The 17,927-nt window shown below is 54.5% G+C and overlaps 1 pseudogene; it reads left to right on the forward strand.

Annotated features, from left to right (window-relative positions):
- Nucleotides 1-1,329, forward strand: part of LOC119063640 (zinc finger protein 512B-like) — a 30,432-nt pseudogene extending 29,103 nt beyond the window's left edge.
- Nucleotides 1,330-17,927: the final 16,598 nt, after the last annotated feature.

A 17,927-nucleotide genomic window follows, 5' to 3' on the forward strand; every position in this document is an offset into this window, starting at 1 on the left:
CATTTGCCCCTCTGACCCAAGCAGGCGGGGCCAGGGGCTGGGGAGCACAGCTTGGCCCTGTCCACCCCAGGCCAGGCCCCAGCACTGGCCCCCTTCTCTGGGCAGCAGGCCCTTGCGGGGCAAGGAGGCACCGAGGGCCTTGGGCCCTGGGTCCCCATCCGAGGAGGCAGACGAGCACATGAAGCACAGAGGGGAACAGAAAACACCCAGGCAGGTTACCGGGGAGCGGCCATCCTTTCCGGGGCCCTTCGGACTCAAAGGCAGGAGGCAAGTCTTGAGCAAGGCTGGCTCTCGCGCCAAGAAGCAGGACAGGCCAGCACTGTCAGCAGGAAGGTGGTGGCCCCCCGAGGCCCACCCAGCCCTGGGTCACCCTGAGGAGCAGTGGCAGCGGGCCATCCATGAACATGTGGTCACCCCAAAGACCCCCGTGGGGCTCAAGAAGCACATGGAGGTGTGTCAGAAGCTGCAGGGGGCCCTCAAGTGCCAGCACTGCCAGAAGCAGTTCAAGTCCAAGACCTGCCTCAACTGCCACAGGGTGGCTGAGCACTGAGCCAAGCCCTCTGACACCGAGCCTTCCCAGGGGAGTGCACAGGAGGAGCGGCAGGGGCCGTGCAAGGTACGGAAGCAGATGGGGGCTACGCTGCCCCCAGGACGGCTGTGGGGCTGCCTTCTCCAGCCTCACAGGCTACCAGCACTACTGCCGTGACAAGCTGCCCTTGGAAGTGACAGCCCCTCCGTCCCCTGCACCCACCACTCTGGCGCTGGCAGAGACTGCCACACGGGCTAAGAGCACACAGCCCTGCCCCCAGAGGAGCCTGAGGACAAGTCCCCAGACTCCCCGCCCAGGCGGAGGGCCTGTAGCATATCAAGCGGACCCTTCAGTGGCCACAGCAGCCGCACCTTGGCTCAGGTTGCCCTGTTCCACCTGCAGGAGGTTGCAGAGGACGAACTGGCCTGAGACTGGACCAAGCAGTGCATGAAAGTTGACCCAGTGCCTGAGATGGTACCGCTCAACTACACGCGGCCAGGCCTCCCCACACTCACCCCGCAGCTGCTGAGGAAGAATGAAGTCAAGGAGAAAGGCTGGTCAACTGCCCCCCTGACCTCTGTGAAGCCTCTTCTCCGGTGTGTCTGGCCTCAAGGCCCGCCTCACCAGCTGCAATGAGGGAGACCGCCGGGCGGCATGTCCTGCTCTGTCTGAAGGGGTTCCGCTCCGAGAATGGAGTCAAGGTCCACATTCTCCAGGCCCACGCAGAGAGCTGGTTCTGCACTGGGGCCAACCTGCCTGCCAGACGCAGCGCCCAGGACTCATTGGCCCCAGGAAGATGAGTCCGACAGGAAGGAAGAAGAGGCGCTGCAAGCCCAAGGAGTGGCCCCCGAGCGGTCTGCACCCAAATGTACCCCCAGGGCCAGGATGGCTGGACGCTGAAAACAGAGGCAGCGGGGCCCAGCACTCCACTGGCTGGAAGGAAGGCAAGAGCTGGTGAGGCACCCAAAATGCGAGCATGGTGGCTGGCAGGTGGGTGGGGCCCGGTCCCCATGCTGGCCACCAAGCCTCCCTCTGTCCAGAGTCGGGTAGTAGCTCCGGCACCCTGCCCTACAGTCCCCCATGTCTCACCCCTGACCACTCCTCTCTCCACTGCGGGGAGCCAGCCCCTCTTCTCCCTGAAGGCAGCCCGCCCCCAAGCAGGCTGCTGCAGGGCACACCTGGGCGGAGCTCCCAGGGAGGGCCGATGACAGCCAGAGAAGTGCAGTAGACTGCGGGGACAGTCTCAACCTGGCAGCGTCTGGGGCCCTGGCGAGGCAGGAAGAGGGTCTTCGGCCTGCCTGTGTCTGTCCTAGTCTCCTGGATGGGGAAGGTGACCCTGCTGACGGGCTCTCCGCAGTCCCCAGTGGTCTCCCTGCTTGGGGCAAGGGAGGTGCTTGCTTTTCCCACTTGCAGGAGGAGGAGCAGTTCAAGGCCAGTGGCAAGGCTGTCAGCCCCGGGGATGAGGAGCCCAAGGAGCATGCTCTAGCTTTGCCAACACCAGACACCACTGGCCTGGCTGGGGAAGCCCGATAGGTTAGGAGAGAGCCAGTCTGGGCCCTGGGGCCGAACTGGGGCCATGGGCATGTGGGGCTGGGGCCTGGGCCTGGCTCTGCGAGCAAGCACTGCAGGAAGCAGCCTCTGTCTTTGGTCTGGGCTGGCCTGCGGCCAGGCTCCTGTGGAGCACCCTACCTGCTTTTTCACCTGTCCCTTTGTTTCTGGTGGTGTGGTTTTTTCATAAAGAGAGCTGAAGACCTGGAGGGGGACTTGGCCAAGGTCACAGGGGGTTGATGGGAGCTCAGGGCTGTCTAGGCTCCCTTTGGGGCCCTGAGGGCACCTAGGTCTGCAGGTGGGGCAGGGTTCAGGCGGGAGTCCAGGTACCTGGAGGAGTCGGCCAACAGCTCCAGCCTCCTCCCTGGGCCCCGCCTTTCGCCTACCAGAGGGAGCAGGACGCCCAGAGCCACTGGGTTTGAATGGAGGCAGCTTTCCACTGGGGGTGGGGGTGGGCTGAGGACGCAGCCTTGCCAGTCCTGGATAATATTAATTTTGATATCTGCCCACGTGCATGTGTCTTCTGGGTGTGCAGTGGATGCCAGTCTCGCTGCTGTGACAAGTAGCAACCTTCGTGTAAGTATAAAACTTTGTGTTTTATACAAACACTTGTAACAATCTGACATTTTGGTGCCCATGGTGGATCTGGGGACTGGGCTAGGGTCCCTAGGGCCGTTCTTCTGCCCAGGGAGGCCCACCTGGGCCCGCCTCTGCCCCCCAGCTGCGGTCCTCAGCCAGCCCCTGGAGAAGGGGGCTCCCAGTGGGTTCTGCTCTCCTTGCCCTGACACAGGGGGACAGGTTCCCAGGCACGCTGGGGCCAGGGCGCTGTGCTGCCCAAGTCACTGGCTTTGGCCAGAGGCTGGGATCTGGGCCGCCTCGGCCTGGAGTGTGAGAGAGGGTGTAGAGAGGTGGGCTTCTCCCCACTCACACTCGGGCACACGGGTGTGGTCTGGTGTCAGAGTCGAGGTGGGGCAGCATGGGCCAGGCTCTGGGGCAGGAGAGCTTTCTTTCCTTTGTTCTTTGTCTCTTCTTTTCTTTGTTGCTAGGGTACACAGCTGGTGGAGGTAGGAAGCCACTGCAGGGGCCACCTCAGGAGGGGAGTGGGGAGCAGGTGCTGACTGGAGCCCCAGGTACACGTTCTCTGTCCTTGTCACCAATGGCTGGAGGAGGTTGGACCTCAGCTCTCTGCTAGGGACAGCTGCCCACCCCAGCCTCTCAGGTACTTGGCCCTTGAGGAGTGGGGGCCTGGTCCACAGATGGCCCCTGGGGTGGAACCCCACCTGGATATGTGGGAAGAGGTGGAGTCCTGGATAATTTGATGTTTAGCACTTTAACCCCCCCTACTTTGTCTTTAAAGTGGGCGTGGGGGCTGTTGCCAAAAGTGGTCATTGGGTCAGATGCTTGTTTCCCCTCTGCCCTCCCTGATGGTGAGGAGCAGAGTCTTGGGCAGCTCCCTAGGATTTGCCCACCTATCACTCTGGGGGGAACAGCCAGGTAACCACTTGGCCTTGACTAACACCCTCGGTGAGAGGGGCCGGAGTGGCAGACGCCCAGGGTGTGCCGGGTGTGGACCCTGCACGAGACCCCCGCCCCCCAGATAGAAGGCATGCTGCTGAGTCTCTTCCTGAGGGTCTGCCTCTGGCCCGGGCCACCCCCGTCACCCTGAGAATAGAGAAGGGCTGACTCAAGTGGCTGACACGTCACACAAAATTCTAGGTGCACTGCATTTGCTTGTGCAAAGGCAGATGGGGGTGTCTCCTGGTACGGCAGGTGGCCCTCCCGGCCGTGCCCCCCTCCTGTTCCTCTGGTTCAGAAGGGAAAGAGCCGGTGCACCCTGACCCACGGAGGGCAGGGCTGTCCCCGTCTGTCTTTGTTCTGGGGGCTCCGGGAGGCTGGCCCTGGAGCCCTGAGGCCCCAGGAGGCTGGCCAGCCCCTCCGGCTTGGTGGCCACACTTGCTGCACTTTGGGTTTCTTGTTTTGTTTTCGTTGAATGCCATTCTCCGCACACAAGTGCATTTTGAAGGAGAGGCTCCGCCTCTCACTTGTAACCATGTATATACATATATAGTCTACCTACGAAGTGTTTATTTGCAAGATGTTTTGATGGTGAGCTAGGGCTCTGCCTTCCTTGTGGCCATCTGTCTGCTGTCCTCATCCCCACCCCCAGGGCCCTCGTGGCTCAGGCAGGCCATCAACTGCATGTATTAAAAATGACTGGATCAAGTAAATATTTATTGATTTCTTTCCAAAAAAAGGAAAACATATGTCCTCCTCTGTAACGTGGGTGTCAGCAGGAATGCTTTGCTGGGAAGCCTGCAGGAATGTCCGGAGCAGCGCCGTTCACAACAGCCACAGGGCAGGAGCAAGCGCATGCGCTTCAGTGGGTGAGCGAAGGAGCGCTGGGTGGTCTGCTGCACGCGGAACATTGCGTGGCTACGAAAAGGAGCGACGTACCGATAAATGTGAGACCTCGGAAGGGCCTAGAGAACATTGTGCAAAGTGAAAGAGGCCAACTACCCAAACCACGTAATTGCATGATTCCATTTATTTTGCACGTCCAGAACAGGCAAATCTATACAGACAGAAAGTAGATTTGTGGTTTCTTAGAGGGAAGGTGGATATTGGGGTCTGGAGGTGGTGTGGATAGGAGGGTGATAACTAAAGGGCATGTAGTTTCTTTTTCAGGTGATAAAACTGTTCTAAAATTGACGGCAGAGATGGTTGTACATACAGGGTGGGGCAAAAGTGGGTTTACAGTTGTGAGTACACGAAACAGTGTATCCCTGTGTTATTTGCTATTGCATTACTTTCCATGTAAACATACAGACAGGAATACACTGTCTTGTGTACTCACAACTGTAAACCCACTTTTGCCCCACCCTGCTGTTACCGGGAAGGGCACTTGGCCCAGAGTGGGTCTGCCTAGGACCGGATGGTAGTGTGTGTTCTTGGCCCCGTGTACAGAGTCAGCACGAGTCCAGGTGATTTTTAGAGGACATTTATTAAAGCCGAGGACAATGAGACAAGGAAGGGCCTAGGATGAAAGAAAAGAAGCAACACGACAGGGACTAGGCAGGAAAATGAGCCTGGGCTGGGCTGACTAGGAGACAGAGAAAAGGGGAGTGTAGGGATAGGGCAGGGGGCTAGCCTGGATGAGCTGCTGCTATCCATTGCTCCTGGGCTGCAGGCCTCCTGGAGTCCCTTAGAGTTTAGGAGACACACACCTGAGAGAGAAGAAGGGGAAGGGGAAGACTCGGGCTTGCTCCTGGGAGGGAGAGAGCACGCGAGGACCTTTGTTTCAAGGGTTTTAAAGGCCGGGGGCTTAGGAGAGGTCTCAGGGGAGAACCTCAGTAGAGTGGTCATTGGCTTTATGCTGAGGTGGCAAATGAAGCTTGTTCCCCTGACTTCATCATCCTTGGGGGGCACCAGTTGGGTTTCTGCTCTCTACCCTCTGATTGGGGAAGAAAGTGCAAACCATTTGCCCTTAAGTGTCCTTGGTTTTGGAAAGATATGGTCCACTACATGGCTGCAGACTGTTTGTTTAACTATGTCTGTCCCAGATCCCCTCTTCAGCTTGTCCTGGCTTACTAGCTTGCCTCACTCTATCTGTGAAGATTCTAAAAACTATTTGATTAAGCCCTGGCTGGTGTGGCTCAGTGGATTGAGCCCCGGCCCGCGAACCAGAGGGTTGCTGGTTGGGTTCCCAGTCGGGGCGCATGCCTGGGTTGCAGGCCAGGTTCCCTGTGCAGGGGCGCTCGAGGGGCAGCCATGCACTGATGTTTCTCTCCCTCTCTTCTCCACTTCTCTAAAAATAAATAAATAAAATCTTTAAAAAAAAAACTATTTGATTGAACAATTTGAATGAACTGTATGACAGTCTGTGAATTACTGTATTTTGCCACATATAATGCACACTTTTTTTGCCCAAACTTTGGAGGGGAAAATAAAGATGCACATTATACACGGGTAGTATGAATTCCATATCTACATGTGTGTAATTATTTTATTTATGCTTATGTGTTAAAACTGTAACTCTAGAAAGTAATAACCATATCCTTATGCAAAACAATACCCTGGAATATGATGATTGGTTTTGTTGAACTTACAATGAGGCGAGGACCTGGATTCCGTTACGCCCAAGGTGATAGGAGAAGGTAAAAGGATTGAGCAAAAAAAAAAAAAACAACACTGATGATTTCTCAGGGACACACCTCAGTGGTGCTTTAACTTCGTGAAGAGAGAAGGTTTGCGCATGAGGACACAAGTGAAACTTGCCCCCAAAACTTCCAGCAGCTTATGAGAACCAAGTTTTGGAGTTCCATTATTATGTTACCAATCTTCTAAAGACTGACACCTCTGAGCTGTCCCAAATCGCTAGTGCGTATGGGGCCCCATCCCACACCGATGTGCCATCCAACAGAACTGTGGGCATCCAAGGAGCGCAGACCGTGGCTGTTAACATTAGTGGTTGCGAGAAAACACATTTCACCCAGCCTGTTGTGCAGCCGGGCCAAAGCTGCCATCTGTGATCATCTTTAAAGGAAAAGCATTTCTGGAAGCAAGATTCCAAGTGGAATTATTGTCCACGTGCATGAAAAAGGATGGATGAATGAAGAAGGCATGAAAACCTGGTTTAACAAATTCTGGTCACCAAGGCCTGAAGGATTACTCAAAAAAAAAAGCTTTGCTTGTTTTTGATCATTTCAAAGCCCACATTACACAAAGTGCAAAAGCGATCACAGTGGACTTGAAAACCCAACTTGCTGTGATACCCGTTGAGCTAACCAGGGAACCGCAGCCTCTTGTGTCAGTAGACACACCGTGTAAGGCCTAATGAAGAAAGAGTGCACCTCGGGGATGCAGTCAGCTGGTACTGATTTAACACCTACAGGCAGGATGAAGAAAGCATCCACTGCCCAGGTTTGTGATTGGATCCTGAGATCGTGGAACGGTGTCAAAGAGGAAGTAGTTGTGAAACCATTTAAAAATTGCAGCATCAGCAATGCCAAGGATGGAACTGAGGACGGTGAAATTTACCGGGATGAGGGGACTGACTCTTCAGAAGACGCGGGTAATCCAGAAACTGGAGAAGACGGTACTTCCGACACTGACAGTGGCAAAGAGTTCTTGGCCTTCTTTGATGCATAAATATCATAAATGTGTTAACGGCACATAAAATTTCTTGTACCTTGTATCTGTTCTTGGGTTTTATAATTATTTATAATTATAAAAATTTCTTTTACCGTATAATATGTTCAAAAATAAAGGCAAAAATTCCTTTAGATACAAAAAAAGCATCTAAGTATAAATAAATAAAAATTGAATTAAGAAACTAAAACGAAATATTTTTTTCCCTGAAAGTTTGGGCGAAAACCTGGGTGAACATTATATACGGCAAAATGCAGTACCTTAAAACAAACAAATGAAGGAATAGACGCAGTGCCATTCTTTCTGCCCAGGGGATGTCCTGATTTCTCTCAGAGGTGGGGACAGGATTCTGGGCCACAGAGGCCCAGCAGGAGCTCTCAGGGTGTCCTCCAAGCCCCTCTCCAAGCCCACTGGCCCCCCACTAACCAAATCGACCCTGCCCCATCCGTCACTACCTGCACCCAGCAGCTTCTCGGACCTTTCCGTTTTGTTTTCTCATCCCCCGCTGCCTGGGAAGCCCTCACCATCCCCTGTTTAGGGCCCACGGCCACACACCCTCTCCCTGTGACCGGCCTCACCCAGAACTTGCTGCTTCCTGCCGGGATTCCTGGGCGTTTCGTTCCTGGGGAGTAAGACTGTTTGGTTGTCTCCTCCAGCCGGCCGAAATTCCTTGAGACTGCTCCACACCCATTCCTGGAACAAACTAGGCTCTGAATACATGCTTGTTGAGTTGATTTGAACAACAGGGACTCGAACAGAACCAATGAATCAAAACCTTCCACCTGAAATGTTCAACCCTGAACTCAGGGGTTTTTGTTTTTTTTTGTTTTTTTTACTGACTCATTACTTAGATTCCAATTTTTGATTACTCAAAAAGCACCCAGTGAATCAGTTTGTGTTGGAAGCACATCTATGCCTTTTCTAACAGGCATTCCAGTTGAGCTGGGGTACAAGTAGAACATAATGTTTTCCAAGCTGAAAGTTTCCCAAAGTGAAGAAAGGCCCACGTGGCCTTTGTTTGGGGGTGCTCCTGTCCTCGGCCCCTCTAGCTCTGCCTTTCACACCAGCTTCAAGGTTCTCAGCCCTCCTGGAAGCTCGCCCCATTCTCCCCGCCGACCTGGAGGCTAAGGAAGGTTATTCAGTTGTACAGGTAGGGAACAGAATGAGAAAGGGGAAGGCCTCTGCCAAGGCCAAGGTCGTGCCCCTGGATCAAGGCCGATCTTCCCCTCCGGCTATTCACCTCTGAGGTATGAGAAACACCTGTCCAACAAACTCCTCCAAGAGGTCAACCTGGAAAGGCTTGCGGTGGTGGTGCTTTCCGGGGTATTTGCAGACAGGTTTCCAGGAAGGACTATTCATAAAAGAGCTCACTGTTCACAGACCTGTTGTTATTTTTTTTTTAATTACACCTTCTAAATTATGAGCTCTTGGTAGAAAAGCAACTGCCATTGGTTTGGCATTCTGCGGGAAGCCACAGGAGATTCTGATTCCGTGGATCTAATAGTTGGGGAGGGGAGTTGGACATTTTTAACCAGTCTCTTTGTGATTCGGTGGCTCCTAGTCTTTGAGAATGGTTACTATCAAGCACCTAGCGCTTAGTAAACAATCCTGATTTGCTTATGAAAGGAAGGAAACTGGAGAAGAAGGGAGGGACTGAGAACTCAAAGTATTTCACGAGATAATCTTTTTCTGCCAGGACAGCAGGAGGTGCTTCAAAACTATTGCTTGTACAGGGAATGCAGGCCTGTGGAGGTCCAGGACTGTGGAGAGGGGAGCAGCCTTGCTGTGCAGCCCAAGGGGACCTCGTGCAGCCCCTCTGGGGTCGCAGTTCATTAAATGAAAAGGTCCTCAGCTGCACCAGCCCCACTTGAAGAGCTCAGTAGCTCGAGGGGCCTGTGGGCTGATGGGCACTGGACAGGGCTGCCCCCCTAGGCAAGGGGCAGGGTTGACTTGTCTTCTCATCTTTGTTGCTTCGGGGGAGTGAAGAGCTTGCTGGGATCGCAGCTTTGGGCAGTAAAATCTCCACTCCCAGCTCAGCTAGAGGAGAAACCTGCTGCTCCAATAAAATGAATGTTTATCCCTTTAAAAGTTAGTTCATTGTTCAAAGCCATGTTCAATTTTTAATATAAATCTTTCTTACATACACCCCCCCCCCCCCCACTGCCAGCAGAATTAAACGATTTCCTAGTGACCTGTGGGTCCCCTTTGTGAATGCTGTTATTTCCTTGGGCCATGACCTCAGAGTGCTATGAAGGTGAGCCCCTCTTCCTATTGCAAACAGACAGCAGAGTTCGGACCGTTTTTTTGTCCTTTAACAGTACTCCCTCCTCCCTCCTCCCTTCTCCCTCCTCCCTGCAGCCTTTCACCTTTTATTCATTTGCGGGTTTGGACATCAGCTCAGGCTGGCATTGACAATTGCACATGAAGTCGGAGTTCAAAGGTTTTGACTAAAGTCTTACCAGTAAGTAAAGAGCCTGTATTTTGGGAACACAGATTTGTTGTTCCACTATTTAACATTCATTGGTTGGTTCTTGTATGCGCCCAGACAGGGAATTAAAACCTAAACCACGGAGTAGCAAGAGACTGCTCTAACCCACTAGGCTACCCAGCCAGGCCCTTGGAGGAGGGGTTTTGACATCTATTTGCGCTACTCAGAAGTCTTTATTTTTTTTTCTTTAAATGTGTTATTTATTTATCTTTTGAGTGGAAGGGAAGGAAAGGGAGAGAATATCAATGTATGGTTGCCTCTCGTGCGTCCCCTGCTGGGAACTGGCCTGTAACCCAGGCATGTGCCCTGACTGGGAATCCAACCAAGATCATCTGGTTCGCAGGCCCGTGCTCAATCCACTGAGCTACACCAGCCAGGGCAAGTCTTTGTTATCTAAATCCTGTTCCTTTAGGGGAATTTTAGATACTTGGACTTTTGACTAGCGGACATGTCACCATTCGGTCATCAGTGCTGTTAGCAAAGACATTAAGTAGCTCCTGCTCCTGAAACTGTTTAAACTCCCCACAGTCCCTTGTGTTTGGAAGTGGCCACCAGCCCTAAGACTGTCTTCAGCACCGTGGACTCTTCCTTCTCTCGCTCTCCAAACCCATGGGCGTTAAGATTCCCTTTCTATACAATGAGTCATCAAATTCTGACTTTGAGGCTCTATGAGAAAGGGGAACAGCTAACCCCGGCGCACTGAGAGTCAGGTTGGGACACTCCCATCCTCTGGTTCCTGAGAAATTCAGTCAGAGACACACGTTCTCAGAACCAGCCCTCCCAAGCGTATTTGCATTTTCAAATAAGAACTGGTGTTTAACTGAAGAGAGGCACTCTGAGGGTAGAATGTCATGTCTGGAAGCCATATTTTTGGGTGGAGTCTGTGGCCCTCCCACAGCCCCGCCAGGCCCTCAGGGGTGGCAGAGGCAGAGAGAGGGGGACACAGCCCCCCAGGCTCGTGCTGCCTAGACAGGACCCAGGCCCCCCAGCCCTCTGCTTCGTTCTTCCCTTGGAAGACAAGACAACCATTGTTTTCTTCTGGAACGGCGTGGGAGAGGGGAACAGCATAAGTTCACCCCACCCCCTCTTCTCAGGAGCCTACCCAGCACCCAGTATGAGGGACAGTCTAGACCGTGTAGGAGGTGGCCAGAGGTCACATTCTTGCAGCCGGCCCTTGGGGTTAGTAAGGGCTTTCCGTGCCCGGGATGACTGTCCAGATGCTTTGACCTGTAACCCCGCAAAAGGTTGGGGATTTTGGTCCCCAGGCCTGGTGGGGTTGAGCAGCGCTCCGTTCCACCATCCCTTGTCTGTTGGGGCCATCCCCCCGCCCTTCGGGCATGCCTCACCCTCCCTCCCCTCCCGGTTCCTGGAAAAGCCCCCGCCCCACCCCGCAGCACCGAACTGCACGCCTCCCCTGTGTGCCAAGGCCTGTTCCATTTTGACCAGTGAGGCTCAGTCCACCTCCTCACTGTTTGCGGCCCTGTGTACTTTTCTATCTTGGTTTCCCAAGGCTGTTTGGCCCTAATTCTCCCACTTGTCACCTAGCAGGGTCCCCCAGAGCAGAGCCTGGTTGGGTAGGAGGCCCCAGGCCCCGTGGTGCCCGGAAGGCCAGATGGCAGCCACGCTCTGGGAACTGGGCCTTCTTCCTGCAGAGTGGAGAGTGGGTTTCAGGAGACTTGGGGTGGCAGTGAGAGAGCGGAGGGAAGGCCGAACCCCAAGTGTTATTTCACACAAACAAGACAGTCCAACAGCTTCTGGCTCTGATTGAGAATAAATTGGCCTTTCTGCAGTTCTTTTTTTCTTCCTTCAACCAAATATGCTCTCTTCTGTTTTTCGCCCTCCATGCCGGAAACTCTACTTATGATTTTGAAATGGTCCTAACTGGGGAGAGGAAGTGGATTGGCCGGGGAGAGAATTCCACACTCGGTCCCTATCCCACTGGGCCGAGAGTCAATAGGACGGCCCTCTGGGCTCCAGGCAGCAGGAGACCGGACAAGCCACAGAGTATTTATTTTCTGTGGCTTTGCTGAGGCCTCCGCAGACAGAGTTTTTATTGAATCTGGCCCCAAAACTGCTGGGATTAGGCCCTCGCTTGGCTACTCAGAGAGAAATAAGTGTTCTCAGGAAAAAAGCTGCCCTCTCCTGCCCTCCCCTCCTTCCCCCCTTTCCCACTCTTCCCACGTGGTTTCTTTGTTTAAAAGTTTTCCAAAATTTGCTTGTACTGAGGAAGAGTCATGTTTTTCTGAAAAGCCCAGCATGGCCCCTCCAGACCTGCGGTTGCCGTGGGTCTTGGGCGCTCCACTCTGGGAGGACCCCCCCCCCCCCCGAGGGCCTGGCCGCCCTGTGGCCTGCCCAGCATTGAGGCCTGCAAGATGGGCAGCAGGGACCCTCCCAGGATTTCCCGAGGGCTCCCAACAGGCCCCAGACCCAGAGGCAGCCTCAGACTGATACGGGACATAAGAGTTGGAAAATTTTAGTTTAAGTGATAGCTAATAAGCTTAGTAATTAATGCATGTAAAAGCTGTGTTCCAAGAACTGAAGATAGACCCACCCTGACTCCAGGAGACCAGAAGAAGTTCCACCTTTGTGCCTCAGGAGGACTGCAAGCAATTCGAGGTGATATCTGAGCCATTGTGCTCCAGGGTGTGACGACCACTGCGCAGGACACAGCTGAAGGACACTGCCTGGGGCGCAGCTAAGACCATGGCCCAGGGCCAGAATGCAGACGTTGTTTTTTTAATCTAATTAACTCCTCCCTGAATGCCAACCCCCCTCACCACACCTTGTTTATTCCCTGCTCTAAAAATCTCATCTGGAAAGAAAAGACAAGCTGGTCCGTTAGGGTATGAACCAGCCATCTTCTCAGATCGCCGGCTAGCTGAATAAACCGCCCATAAAGATTCAGTCCCTGTCTCCGCTTATTGGGTTTGGTGGTGATAGGCAGCCTGAACTCTGGTGTCTTTTCCGGTTTCAAGACTATAGAACACAGTCATGCGGAGGTGACAGCAAAAGTGGGGTGGCAGGCTGTCCCAAGGTCTTAGGCCCTGGCATAGCAGGGTCAAGGTCAGGCAGGACCAAGCTTCCCAGTGGGGGATCTGGGCTTTCCTGTTGGTCCCTGGGGAGCAAGCTACCAAGTGCTTTAGGGGGCTCATGAGCCAATGACAAAAGCAGGCTCCCAGCTGTGGCTGGAGGCTCTGGCCTGGCCCAGATTTCAGTGTCCTGAGGAGGCCTCTCCTGGCCCCATAGGGACCACTCAGGGACTTCGGGGGACAGATTCCATCTAGGAACCATCGCCATCTTGCTGACAGCGAAGGAGGCCAGGGCAGGCAGCCCCCACCCCTGCTGTGCCCCTGGCCATTCCCTGTCTTCGCTGACTTGTCAGTGATGTGAGTTCACTTAGGGCCCCATCTAGCAACCAGGCGGCCTAACTTGTCTGACCCAGGCATATTTATTCACTCAACAAACAACTTCGAACAAATAAAAGAGCCCCAAGGTGATATTGTGGGGGCCCGGAGGGGAGTGGCCTGCTTGCTGCTCCCCTGGGGTGCCTGCAGATGGGGACAGAAGGAGAGTCACACCACCAAAGGACGCCGCTGCCCCTGCTGTGGCCAGCGTCTCAGGGGATAAGACTGGGATGGGCTGCCAGGCCCAGGGTGGATTTGGGGATCAGGAGAGGGACAGCATTCCTGGGGGAAATGCCAAGGCCAGGTGAGAGCTGAACCTGGAGGGCAGAGGCCTGCCTGGCGTGTTTCGGGGTGTGGGGGGCGATGCAGGAACGGAGACCTGTTTGGACACAAGCTATAGATTTGTTATGTGGACAAAACCCAGCCGCGTTGGAAGGTCTGGCCATGTATTCATTTTGTTTCTTGCTCCAAACTCGAACTCTCTCTGTTGTGGGAGGAGGAGCTGGCTTATCTCTGAAGTTTATTGTGGGGCTATTAATGTGAGCACGCCCGGCTCCAGGGTGGGGGAGACAGGCTGGGAGCGGCCAGCCCAGTCCCTGGAGCCCCTTCCTCCGGTCCTGCCAAATTCCTTAGAGCCCAGTGGATAAGATTAGCAGTATCTACTTCCCAAAGGCCCCAGCCTCAAATTCTTATTCAGCTCCAGCCTCGATAACTCGGGGTGGGGGGTGGAGCCAGCCTGGGAAAGCTGGCAGCTCAAGATCCCAGTGAGGGGCCGGGCCAGGGCAGGCCAGAAGCCCCATTCAGAGGTGACATGAGCCCCGAATCCTTGGCGCCACTCTGCAGAGCCTCTGCCTCCTCCTCCCCACTGCTTCCAGGCCCTTTTACTCTCCATCGTCATAATCCAGAAGGTTATGCTCATATGACAGTAGCCCCCACCATATCACCTCGGGGCTCTCTTATCTGTTCGAAGTTGTTTGTTGAGTGAATAAATAATGCCTGGGTCAGACAAGTTAGGCCACCTGGTTGCTAGACCAGAGGGAGAAAGGGGCAGGGAAGCCAGGTCTGGACATAGCTCCAGAGGCCCCACGTGTCCTGGGCCCTTGTCCCTGTCCCTGTTTCTTCTACCCCACATCCTGACAGCTGCCCTGGTTTTGTCACGGCACACCACCGTGCGGCACGGCACGGCCTGAGGACTGGCCACGTCCCTGGCCGTGCACACCTGTGGTTGGTGCCCCTGGTAACCCTGCACATAGCCTCTGCCCGCCTCGCTCGCTGCTCGCCTGGACCTTACCTGCCTCCTGCCAATTCAGTCTGAGTAGAAACACACTGCTAGCTCAGTGGGTTGAGCACGGGCCTGAGAATCGTGGTTCAATACCCAGTCAGAACACATGCCTGGGTTGCAGGCCAGTTCCCAGCAGGGGACACATGAGAGGCAACCATACATTGATATTTCTCTCCCTCTCTCCTTCCCTTCCCCTCTAAAGATAAATAAATAAAAGTAAAAAAAAAAAAAAAAGAAGTAAAATCAACAAACATATTCTTGGATAAGGATTTAAAAAAATTTTTAAAAGCAACACACTGAATTTGCAAGGGGCCCTTCCCCCACCTCTGTCCTTCTGTGAGCTCAGGGAGAGCTGTACTGCAGGGTGCCCTTGGGTGCCACGCACAGGCCTGCCTCGGGGTGTTTGGTGTTTGGTTTTTCTGTGTGTGCAAGAGGGGTCTCTTCCACTGCTCTGCTGGCTCCCGGGCCACGAACACACACACACACACACACACACACACACACGCGCGCGCGCGCGCGCGCACACCCCTCCTCTCAATGAACTTAGAAGAGGGTGCGGGGCCCAGAACCCACACTCAGTGTTATTTGGACCGAAATGACTCATGTGGTGCATTTAACCCTCCTGGGCGCAGGTGCCAGGAGCCCCGGACTCTTGAACTGAGTCAGTCGACTGCCCCGTGTACTGTGAGTCTGGGAATGTCACCTAACCTCTCTGGAGAGTTCTTATTTCCTACTCCAGGAGGAGATTAGATTAGCCTTGTCTGCAGGACCTGTTAGGCAAGAGGCCAGGAAGAGGTCATAAGTTGGAGGGTCAGATGGTTGCCGAGTTCCTCCTGGGAAGTGCTAGGGCCGCCCTGCTCCGAGGCTGGACGGGATCCTGGTCCTGCCCGCAGTGCCCTGGTTCTCAGTGGACAAAAGTCTCTCCTGGCTCCCCAGACGCTGTCCTCTAAGAAGCAGGGCCCCCACGAGGACTGTGACCACCCCCACTTTCTCCGGAGCGCCATCCTGCAGTGCTCGCTGGTCTCCTGGACCTGCGGTTACCTTAGGGAGCTGCCCCCTAGGCTCTGGTTTAATCCGAGGGCAGATGTAGGCCGAGAGCCTTCGGACAGTTCTCCACCTTCCTGATGCTGCAGGGGCATTCCAGATGGATCGGTGGGCGGCCACAGGCCGTGGTCGTGACCTTGGCCAGTACGGGAGCCCAAACACTGTGGTTTTCTAGAAGATCTGGGGTTGCCTGGAGGCTTTCCCAGGGGAAAAGGGGAGGGAGGGGCCTGAGTGGATTTTGCTGAGGCAATACTTGAGGTTAGGGGTGGGACTGGGCAGTGCTCCTGGAGTAGACAACACCCAGGCCTTTGTGTGAAGGTGTTGGGTTCCTGCAGTTGGGCGACTCCTCTGCGTCTGGTCTCTCCTCTGGGTTCCGTCGTCCTGGACTACTGACCTAACACGTGCAGAGCCCCGCACCTGGCGCCTGCTCTCCCTGGACCAGTGATTTTCCACTCTGGCAGGACTGAATCAAGAGCTTTGACAACACTGGCACCCGGGACCCGCCCAGATTGATTTCATAGGCTGAGCACCTCCACCTCGGAGCCTGAGCTGTCTCCAGGTGAAAGGCATCTTCTCCAGCACGCCTGCCTCTCCCCCAGCTCCTGCTAGGGGACACATTGCTCACCTGATGTGGCTTTTGACACACCTGGTCTCTCCTGCAGGTGAGGGCAGCCACCTTACCTGGCTACCCAGCCAGGTAAGTGAAGTAGCATCTTTGCTCAGGTGGGAGGAAAGGCTCATCGCATACCTGCCCCTCAGCTTCGGGTTCAAGCCAGACGTGTGGGGGAGGGTGGTGTCATGGGTCTGTCCCCGTTTTGCTCCCCCTGCCAGCACCGGCTGGAAAATGCCCCCACCTGCCACCACATCCAGACAACCACCTCCCTGGCAGGAAGAAGTGTGGGCGGCGATGGGCGGCAGCTGCTGGGCAGGACCAGTTCTGCAGGCCAGGCCAGTCTGGGATGTCCACATCTCCGTGGACCCTGTCTGGCCGTGACTCCAGCCTCACCTGTCCTCATTCAGTGGCCACTTCTCAGTCTCCCACTGGAGACTTCTTGGTGGTGTTGATGCCATGGACCCCTCTCTCCTCTGGCTCCTGCCTTGGCCTCTGAAATGTCCCCTCCTCTGATTTTTTCCATGGACACCTCAGTCTTCCCTGCCACTTGTCCTGAATGCAGAGTCCCCTGGGGCCTGTCCTCACTCCAGCTCCCCCAGGAGTACCTTATTCCAAACCTTCAAATGTTATCTGTACCCCAAATCTTATCTCCAGCCTGGACCTCTCTTCTGAGGCCCAGACCCCCACCTCTAGCTGCTCATTGAAGCTGCCCAGGGTCCCACAGACCCATCCAACCTGTTCACTCCCAGGCTGCCCCTCCCCTGGTGGCCCCCGTGTCTGAAAGCACAGCTTCCTGCACTGAGCTGCTTCCACCTTGACCTGGCTTCTTCCTGCCTCACCCCCCAACTCAGCTCCTGATTTGTTTTATCACCTGAGTCTCCAGTCCATCTGCTTCTCTCCTCTCCCTCCACAGCCGGGTCCAGGCCGTCCTACAGTAATCTCTTAACTGAATTTCCTGCTCCTTCTCTCATCCCCTCTCAAACCTCCCTCCACACACCGCCATTGAGATGTTTGAAACCCAGGAGCCTGGAGATGCCAATTCTCCGCCTGACGCCCTCTCCCCACCCGCCACAGCCTGAGAGATGGGAAGGGAGGGAGACAGAGAAGGAGAGAGACATCAGTTGGCTGCCTCTTGCACACCCCAATCTGGGGCATGGCCCACGACCCAGGCATGTGCCCTGACTGGGAATTGAACTGGTGACCCCTTAGTTTGCAGGCTGGCAGTCAATCCACTGAGCCACGCCAGCCAGGCCACATCTTTTTCTTTTTTGTTTTTAAAATTTTTATTTGTTGATTTTTACAGAGAAGAAGTGAGAAAGAGAGAGAGAGAAACATTGCTTCGTTATTCCACTTATTTATGCATCATTGGTTGACTCTCGCCCGTGCCCTGATCAGAGACTGAACCCGCAACCTTGACATATTAGGACGACAGTCGGACCAGCCGAGATACCCAGCCAGGGCCAGGGCACATCTTTTTCTCTGGCTTTCAAGGTGGCGACTCTTCCGTGATGACCCGTGGGAAATTCGGAGCCCTGAGAGGGGACCCCAGGGTGTCCACGTGAAGGTTGAGAGGTTTCCCACACGCCCTGTGGTGGGCAGTCTCCTGGGGTGGGGACTCCTGTGGGACCCGCCGGCAGACCCTGCAGTGGGCACCTGGCTCACAGGTCGCAGGGGAGAGCTTGGCGAGGAGGCTTCTCAAGTCGGAAGCACGCGGGGGGTTTCTGGGGGCAGCTCATGTTTGTATCTTTTTGGGGGTTGGGTTACATGGTGTATTCACTCGTTGAAACTCAGCAAACGTTACACTCAACCCGCATGCACTTTGTTGTCTGTGTGTGAATTTTATACCGAAAGAAAACATACTTTGAACAGAC

This window comes from Artibeus jamaicensis, unplaced genomic scaffold (assembly GCF_021234435.1).
Source record: "Artibeus jamaicensis isolate MK-2021 breed Jamaican fruit bat unplaced genomic scaffold, CSHL_Jam_final contig_354, whole genome shotgun sequence".
NCBI classification, from domain to species: domain Eukaryota; kingdom Metazoa; phylum Chordata; class Mammalia; order Chiroptera; family Phyllostomidae; genus Artibeus; species Artibeus jamaicensis.